This window comes from Oncorhynchus gorbuscha, linkage group LG01 (genome assembly GCF_021184085.1).
Source record: "Oncorhynchus gorbuscha isolate QuinsamMale2020 ecotype Even-year linkage group LG01, OgorEven_v1.0, whole genome shotgun sequence".
Taxonomy (NCBI): Eukaryota; Metazoa; Chordata; class Actinopteri; order Salmoniformes; family Salmonidae; genus Oncorhynchus; species Oncorhynchus gorbuscha.
In genome coordinates, this window is record NC_060173.1 from 6,283,619 (window position 1) to 6,293,116 (window position 9,498).

Genomic DNA, 9,498 nt, shown 5'->3' on the forward strand with positions numbered 1-9,498 from the left:
ATGTGATGTTGTTGTCAGACACAAACACACATTTTTTTTGTTTTTCTTTTCTATGTGACTTTCTATTGCGGTGAAACTAAGTCTTGGATTGGATTGGTCAGGAGCCTGAGAAAGAGGCATCGGATTGGTCAGGAGGAGAGAAAGAGGCATCGGATTTGTCAGGAGCCCGAGAAAGAGGCACCGGATTGGTCAGGAGGACAGAAAGGACCTCAAGGATCAAAACGCAGGCTCTTCGCGTCGCAGAATGCAAGCATCCTGCAATCCATCTTGACTCGGCAATCTGTCCTGACTCAGCAATCCGTCCTGACTCAGCAATCCGTCCTGACTCAGCAATCCGTCCTTACCGTTCTGGATTCTGTGAACTGGAATGGATGTTTAGATATGGAGTAGAGTACCTACCGGATTGAATCTAAAGCTCTTCTGTTTGCTGCACAGAATGACATTTCCATCCCAAGCCAGTGGTCTGCTGGAGCCTGGGGACTGTATTCTGCTGTGGATGGTTTCAGATATCTCATATCTAAACAGAATGTACCATCCTGATTAAATGTAAAATCTTGTCATCAGATACTTCATGAAAACTTAATGACTATGCCTTGTTGGATTACTTTTACATTGCAAAAGGAAAATAAGCCAGAAATCAAATGCATTATGACACCTTTCGATGGAGAGCATCATGGTTCTGCTGGCTGCTCATACAGGTCCTGTTCACCAAGCAGCAGGGAGGTACGGTTCAGCAGGGAGGTACGGTTCAGCAGGGAGATACGGTTCAGCATGGTTCAGCAGGGAGGTACGGTTCAGCAGGGAGGTACGGTTCAGCAGGGAGGTACGGATCAGCTGGGAGGTATGGTTCAGCAGGGAGGTACGGTTCAGCAGGGAGAGGGAGATACGGTTCAGCATGGTTCAGCTGGGAGGTATGGTTCAGCAGGGAGGTACGGTTCAGCAGGGAGATACGGTTCAGCATGGTTCAGCTGGGAGGTACGGTTCAGCAGGGAGGTACGGTTCAGCAGGGAGGTACGGATCAGCTGGGAGGTACGGTTCAGCAGGGAGATACGGTTCAGCAGGGAGATACGGTTCAGCAGGGAGGTACGGTTCAGCTGGGAGGTATGGTTCAGCTGGGAGGTATGGTTCAGCAGGGAGATACGGTTCAGCAGGGAGATACGGTTCAGCAGGGAAGTATGGTTCAGCAGGGAGGTATGGTTCAGCAGGGAGGTACAGTTCAGCAGGGAGGTATAGTTCAGCAGGGAGGTATGGTTCAGCAGGGAGGTATGGTTCAGCAGAGAGATACGGTTCAGCAGGGAGGTATAGTTCAGCTGGGAGGTATGGTTCATGTTTTGAAAGGCTACAGAATGTCTGTGACAGAATATCATGCCATGTAGATTGCTTTCAGTCGCCCATCAGATTGTTTGACCTTTTCAGCTTTGACCCCATGTAGAGCCTGACCTCCCAGGACATGTCGAGCCGTAGAGGACTGAGCCTCAGCCCACTGGTCCAGGACCAGCTGTTTATCCTGCTCCAGTATCAGACCCTGGCCCACCACTGCAAGGCCATGGTCCCCAGAGCAGTTAACCCGGCCAACCTTAAAAACACACTAGGAGCACCAGGTAACCCAACCTCATACACACTGGGAGCACCAGGTAACCCAACCTCATACACACTGGGAGCACCAGGTAACCCAACCTCATATACACTGGGAGCACCAGGTAACCCAACCTCATACACACTGGGAGCACCAGGTAACCCAACCTCATACACACTGGGAGCACCAGGTAACCCAACCTCATACACACTGGGAGCACCAGGTAACCCAACCTCATACACACTAGGAGCACCAGGTAACCCAACCTCACCACTAGGAACACCAGGTAACCCAACCTCACCACTGGGAGCACCTGGTAACCCAACCTCATACACACTGGGAGCACCAGGTAACCCAACCTCATACACACTGGGAGCACCTGGTAATCCAACCTCATACACACTAGGAGCACCAGGTAACCCAACCTCATACACACTAGGAGCACCAGGTAACCCAACCTCATACACACTGGGAGAACACTAGGAGCACCAGGTAACCCAACCTCATACACACTGGGAGCACCTGGTAACCCAACCTCATACACACTAGGAGCACCAGGTAGAACATCTCTCTCTCTCGATCTCAATCCTTCTTCATCTTTCACTCGCTCTCTCTCTCCCTCGCCCGCACTCTCTCTTTCTCCCTCCCCATCTCTCTCCCTCTACAACTACCTGGAATTCTACTCTGTCTACTCTTTCACCAAAAGAGACATATATATATTGTTTATACATCCATCCATCCAGACATGATGTAAACTAGCTGTCTCTCAGTCTCTCTCTCCCCATCGCCTGTGCTCTCTCTACTCCCTCACCAAACAGCCATATTGTTTCCATATATACATCCATCCATCCAGATGCAGACATGATGTAAGCTGGCTGAGCTGAACTGCGTGTTGCCCTGGCCTCTGAGCTTTATTTTTTAGTCAAGTAAGCTCCGATTTTTGCTTTTTAAGGTTTGTAGATTAAATTGTGTCTCACAGGATCTGAATGCATGTGGCAGCAGATCATCCCTTTTTTCATTGCCATTGTGATATAATCCTCTCTCTCACTATTCACAATCTTCCAGACTATGTTTCAAACCCCCTCCGACCCTGACTCCAGTGCTGCCACACCGCTATGGAGTTGTCTTCTGGATCCAGTTTACTAGAGTAGGGTTTCAGCTATGGAGTAGTCTTCTGGATCCAGTTTACTAGAGTAGGGTTTCAGCTATGGAGTTGTCTTCTGGATTCAGTTTACTAGAGTAGGGTTTCAGCTATGGAGTAGTCTTCTGGATTCAGTTTACTAGAGTAGGGTTTCAGCTATGGAGTTGTCTTCTGGATTCAGTTTACTAGAGTAGGGTTTCAGCTATGGAGTTGTCTTCTGGATTCAGTTTACTAGAGTAGGGTTTCAGCTATGGAGTTGTCTTCTGGATTCAGTTTACTAGAGTAGGGTTTCAGCTATGGAGTAGTCTTCTGGATTCAGTTTACTAGAGTAGGGTTTCAGCTATGGAGTTGTCTTCTGGATCCAGTTTACTAGAGTAGGGGTATAGCTATGGAGTTGTCTTCTGGATTCAGTTTACTAGAGTAGGGTTTCAGCTATGGAGTTGTCTTCTGGATTCAGTTTACTAGAGTAGGGTTTCAGCTATGGAGTAGTCTTCTGGATTCAGTTTACTAGAGTAGGGTTTCAGCTATGGAGTTGTCTTCTGGATCCAGTTTACTAGAGTAGGGTTTCAGCTATGGAGTAGTCTTCTGGATCCAGTTTACTAGAGTAGGGTTTCAGCTATGGAGTTGTCTTCTGGATCCAGTTTACTAGAGTATGGTTTCAGCTATGGAGTTGTCTTCTGGATCCAGTTTACTAGAGTAGGGTTTCAGCTATGGAGTAGTCTTCTGAATCCAGTTTACTAGAGTAGGGTTTCAGCTATGGAGTAGTCTTCTGGATCCAGTTTACTAGAGTAGGGTTTCAGCTATGGAGTAGTCTTCTGGATCCAGTTTACTAGAGTAGGGTTTCAGCTATGGAGTAGTCTTCTGGATTCAGTTTACTAGAGTAGGGTTTCAGCTATGGAGTAGTCTTCTGGATTCAGTTTACTAGAGTAGGGTTTCAGCTATGGAGTAGTCTTCTGGATTCAGTTTACTAGAGTAGGATTTTAGCTATGGAGTTTATTTTATTTTATTTTTACAGGGACAGTGCACATTAATCAACGTTTCAGTAAAAGTGCCGGTTTTAGCCAGCCGGCTAATTTTCAACCGCAGTCCCTGGGCAGGTTATTAAAAACAATTACAATATAGACAATAGCACCATAGAACAAGCAAGACATAGCAACATAGGACAAGCAAGACATAGCATACAGACAGAGCAACATAGAACAAAAAGCAGCAAAACAAAATTCATAAAAGCAACAAAGTGTTTCCACACCTCACGAGCTACAGACAACAGACAACAGACAACATGGAAAGCGACAACACACAGCTAGGGACCATGTTCACAAATCTGATTGACCTTTAGCCAGGTCTTCAAGCATTTTGTAGTAGTCTTCTGGATCCAGTTTACTAGAGTAGGGGTTTAGCTATGGAGTTGTCTTCTGAATCGAGTAATCTGGAGTAGGGGTTTAGCTATGGAGTAGTCTTCTGAATCCAGTTTACTAGAGTAGGGGTTTAGCTATGGAGTTGTCTTCTGGATCCAGTTTACTAGAGTAGGGGTTTAGCTATGGAGTTGTCTTCTGGATCCAGTTTACTAGAGTATGGTTTCAGCTGTGGAGTTGTCTTCTGGATCCAGTTTACTAGAGTATGGTTTCAGCTATGGAGTTGTCTTCTGGATCCAGTTTACTAGAGTAGGGTTTCAGCTATGGAGTAGTCTTCTGGATCCAGTTTACTAGAGTATGGTTTCAGCTATGGAGTAGTCTTCTGGATCCAGTTTACTAGAGTATGGTTTCAGCTGTGGAGTTGTCTTCTGGATCCAGTTTACTAGAGTATGGTTTCAGCTATGGAGTTGTCTTCTGGATCCAGTTTACTAGAGTAGGGTTTCAGCTATGGAGTAGTCTTCTGGATCCAGTTTACTAGAGTATGGTTTCAGCTATGGAGTAGTCTTCTGGATCCAGTTTACTAGAGTATGGTTTCAGCTGTGGAATTGTCTTCTGGATCCAGTTTACTAGAGTATGGTTTCAGCTATGGAGTAGTCTTCTGGATCCAGTTTACTAGAGTATGGTTTCAGCTATGGAGTAGTCTTCTGGATCCAGTTTACTAGAGTATGGTTTCAGCTATGGAGTTGTCTTCTGGATCCAGTTTACTAGAGTATGGTTTCAGCTATGGAGTAGTCTTCTGGATCCAGTTTACTAGAGTATGGTTTCAGCTGTGGAGTTGTCTTCTGGATCCAGTTTACTAGAGTATGGTTTCAGCTATGGAGTAGTCTTCTGGATCCAAATCAAATCAAATCAAATCAAATTTATTTATATAGCCCTTCGTACATCAGCTGATATCTCAAAGTGCTGTACAGAAACCCAGCCTAAAACCCCAAACAGCAAACAATGCAGGTGTAAAAGCACGGTGGCTAGGAAAAACTCCCTAGAAAGGCCAAAACCTAGGAAGAAACCTAGAGAGGAACCGGGCTATGTGGGGTGGCCAGTCCTCTTCTGGCTGTGCCGGGTAGAGATTATAACAGAACATGACCAAGATGTTCAAATGTTCATAAATGACCAGCATGGTCAAATAATAATAAGGCAGAACAGTTGAAACTGGAGCAGCAGCACAGTCAGATGGACTGGGGACAGCAAGGAGCCATCATGTCAGGTAGTCCTGGGGCACGGTCCTAGGGCTCAGGTCCTCCGAGAGAGAGAAAGAAAGAGAGAATTAGAGAGAGCATATGTGGGGTGGCCAGTCCTCTTCTGGCTGTGCCAGGTGGAGATTATAACAGAACGTGGCCAAGATGTTCAAATGTTCATAAATGACCAGCATGGTTGAATAATAGTAAGGCAGAACAGTTGAAACTGGAGCAGGAGCATGGCCAGGTGGACTGGGGACAGCAAGGAGTCCTCATGTCAGGTAGTCCTGGGACATGGTCCTAGGGCCCAGGCCAGTTGAAACTGGAGCAGCAGCATGACCAGGTGGACTGGGGACAGCAAGGAGTCATCATGTCAGGTAGTCCTGGGGCATGGTTCTAGGGCTCAGGTCCTCCGAGAGAGAGAAAGAAAGAGAGAAGGAGAGAATTAGAGAACGCACACTTAGATTTACACAGGACACCGAATAGGACAGGAGAAGTACTCCAGATAAACAAACTGACCCTAGCCCCCCGACACATAAACTACTGCAGCATAAATACTGGAGGCTGAGACAGGAGGGGTCAGGAGACACTGTGGCCCCATCCGAGGACACCCCCGGACAGGGCCAAACAGGAAGGATATAACCCCACCCACTTTGCCAAAGCACAGCCCCCACACCACTAGAGGGAAATCTTCAACCACCAACTTACCATCCTGAGACAAGGCCGAGTATAGCCCACAAAGATCTCCGACACGGTACAACCCAAGGGGTGGGGTTTACTAGAGTTTACTAGAGTATGGTTTCAGCTATGGAGTAGTCTTCTGGATCCAGTTTACTAGAGTAGGGTTTCAGCTATGGAGTTGTCTTCTGGATCCAGTTTACTAGAGTAGGGGTATAGCTATGGAGTTGTCTTCTGGATCCAGTTTACTAGAGTAGGGTTTCAGCTGTGGAGTTGTCTTCTGGATCCAGTTTACTAGAGTAGGGTTTCAGCTGTGGAGTTGTCTTCTGGATCCAGTTTACTAGAGTATGGTTTCAGCTGTGGAGTTGTCTTCTGGATCCAGTTTACTAGAGTATGGTTTCAGCTATGGAGTAGTCTTCTGAATCGAGTAATCTGGAGTAGGGGTTTAGCTATGGAGTAGTCTTCTGAATCGAGTAATCTGGAGTAGGGGTTTAGCTATGGAGTAGTCTTTGTTTCTGGTCATTTTGAACCTGTCATTGAACCCACAAATGCTGATGCTCCAGATACTGGAGTCTAAAGAAATCCAGTGTTATTGCTTCTTTAATCAGAACCACAGTTTCAGCTGTGCTAACATAATTGCAAAAGGGTTTTCTAATGATCAATTAGCCTTTTAAAATTATAAACTTGGATTAGCTAACACAATGTGCCATTGGAACACAGGAGTGATGGTTGCTGATAATGGGCCTCTGTACTCCTATGTAGATATCCCGTTAAAAATCAGACTTTTCCAGCTACAATAGTCATTTACAACATTACCAATGTCTAACCTGTGTTTGTAATCAATTTGATGTTATTTTAACGGACAAAAAACATGCTTTTAAAAAAAAACAAAGACATTTCTAGGTGACCCCAAACTTTTGAACAGTAGTGTATGTAGCTATGTACCTTGTGATACAGTGAATTATAAATGAAATAATCTGTCTGTAAACAATTGTTGGAAAAATATATTGTGTCATGCAAAAAATAATGTCCTAACCGACTTGCCAAAACTATAGTTTGTTAACAAGAAATTTGTGGAGTGGTTGAAAAACTAGTTTTAATGACTCCAACCTAAGTGTATGTAAACGTTTGACTTCAACTGTACATAAAGTTGACTGTGCCTTTAAACAGCTTGGAAAATTACAGAAAATTGTCATGGCTTTAAAAGCTTCTGTCACACCCTGGCCTTAGATCCTTTTTATGTCTCTATGTTGGTTTGGTCAGGGCGTGAGTTAGGGTGGGCATTCTAGGTTTTGTGTTCTATGTTTTCTATTTCTGTGTGTTTGGCTGGGTGTGGTTCTCAATCAGAGGCAGCTGTCTATCATTGTCTCTGATTGAGAATCATACTTAGGTAGCATTTTTCCCACCTGTGTTTTGTGGGTAGTTGTTTTCTGTTTTTGTGTCTGCACCAGACACAACTGTTTCGGTTTCGTTCCTTCTCTTTGTTATGTTTATTTCAGTGTTCAGTTAATAAAGATCATGAACACTTACCACCCTGCTCTTTGGTCCACTTCTTCAAACAGTCATTACAGAACTACCCACCACCAAAGGACCAAGCAGCGTGGCCAAGAGGAGCAGGGATCCTGGGCCCGGGAGAAGAGAGAATGGAGGACATCGTGGACATGGGAGGAGGTGATGGCAGGGGACAAGACCTGCTATGGAAACAGGCTGAAGTAGCGAGGGAGGAACAACTTCGCTACCAGGAGTCGCGACAACGAAGCAGACACGAGAGGCACACGGGGAGTGTGGCAGAGTCAGGAGTCAGACCTGAGCCAACTCCCCGTGCTTACCGTAAGGAGCCGAGGATGGAACCAGAGCCAGTCGGGGTGAAATTGGAGGTGAGCGAAGGGAGTGAAGCAGAGACAGTGAAGGAGTTGATGGGAAGATTGGAGGGGAGAGTAATGAGAGAGTTTCTGTGTTGGTGCATGAGGCACGACATCCGCCCGACGGCGCGTGTCCTCAATTTGATGTCACCTGAGTCAGCTCTCCATACTCGTCCTGAGGTGCGTGCTAGCCGTCTGGTGAAGACTGTGCCAGCCCCACGCACCAGGCCTCCTGTGCGCCTCCCCAGCCCTGCACGTCTTGTGCCAGCTTGGTGCTCAAAAACTCCAGTGTGCCTCCACAGCCCGGTGAGTCCTGCGCCGGCTCAAGGCACGGTTTCCCCAGTTCGCCAGGAGGACCCAGTGTGGCCTGGTCCAGCTCTCCGCACGTGCCGGGCTAGGGTGGGAATTCAGCCTGGAAGAGTGGTGCCAAGGCTACTCACCAGATCTCCAGTGTTCCCCCACAGCCCGGTCTATCCTTTGCCTCCTCCACGGACGAGGCCTCCTGGATGTCTCCCCCTGGCTTTGTGCCTGCTCCCAGAGCCAGGTCTCCTGTGTGTCTCCCCAGCCCGGTGAGTCCTGTGTCTCCCTCCTGTCCGGAGCTGCCGGAGTCTCCCTCCTGTCCGGAGCTGCCGGAGTCTTCCTCCTGTCCGGAGCTGCCGGAGTCTCCCTCCTGTCCGGAGCTGCCAGAATCTCCCTCCTGTCCGGAGCTGCCAGAATCTCCCTCCTGTCCGGAGCTGCCAGAATCTCCCTCCTGTCCGGAGCTGCCAGAATCTGTGGATGTATTTCAGGGCCTACTTTCAAGCTCAGTGCCTCTTTGCTTGACAACGGGAAAATAAAAATAAATCAGCCAAAACCTCAGAAAAAATCGTAGACCTCCACAAGTCTGGTTCATCCTCAGAAGCAATTTCCAAACACCTGAAGGTACCATGTTCATCTGTACAAACAATAGTATGCAAGTATAAACACCATGGGACCACACAGCCATCATATTGCTCAGGAAGGAAACGCGTTCTGTCTCCTAGAGATGAACGTACTTTGGTGAGAAAAGTGACGATCAATCCCAGAACAGCCGCAAAGGACCTTATGAAGATGCTGGAGGAAACAGGTACAAAAGTATCTATATCCACAGTAAAACGAGTCCTATATCGACATAACCTGAAAGGCCGCTGAGCAAGGAAGAAGCCACTGCTCCAAAACCGCCATAAAAAAGTCAGACTACGGTATGCAACTGAACATGGGGACAAAGATCGTACTTTTTGGAGAAATGTCCTCTGGTCTGTTGAAACAAAAATAGAACTGTTTGGCCATAATGACCATCGTTATGTTTGGAGGGAAAGGGGACGCTTGCAAGCCGAAGAACACCATCCCAACCGTGAAGCACAGGGGTGGCAGCATCATGTTGTGGGGGTGCTTTGCTGCAGGACTGGTGCACTTCACAAAATAGATTGCATCATGAGGAATGAAATTTATGTGGATATATGGAAGCAACATCTCAAGATATCAGTCAGGAAGTTAAAGCTTGGTAACAAATGGGTCTTCCAAATGGACAATGACCCCAAGCATACTTCCAAAGTTGTGGTAAAATGGCTTAAGGACAACAAAGTCAAGGTATTGGAGTGGCCATCACAAAGCCCTGGCCTCAATCCTACAG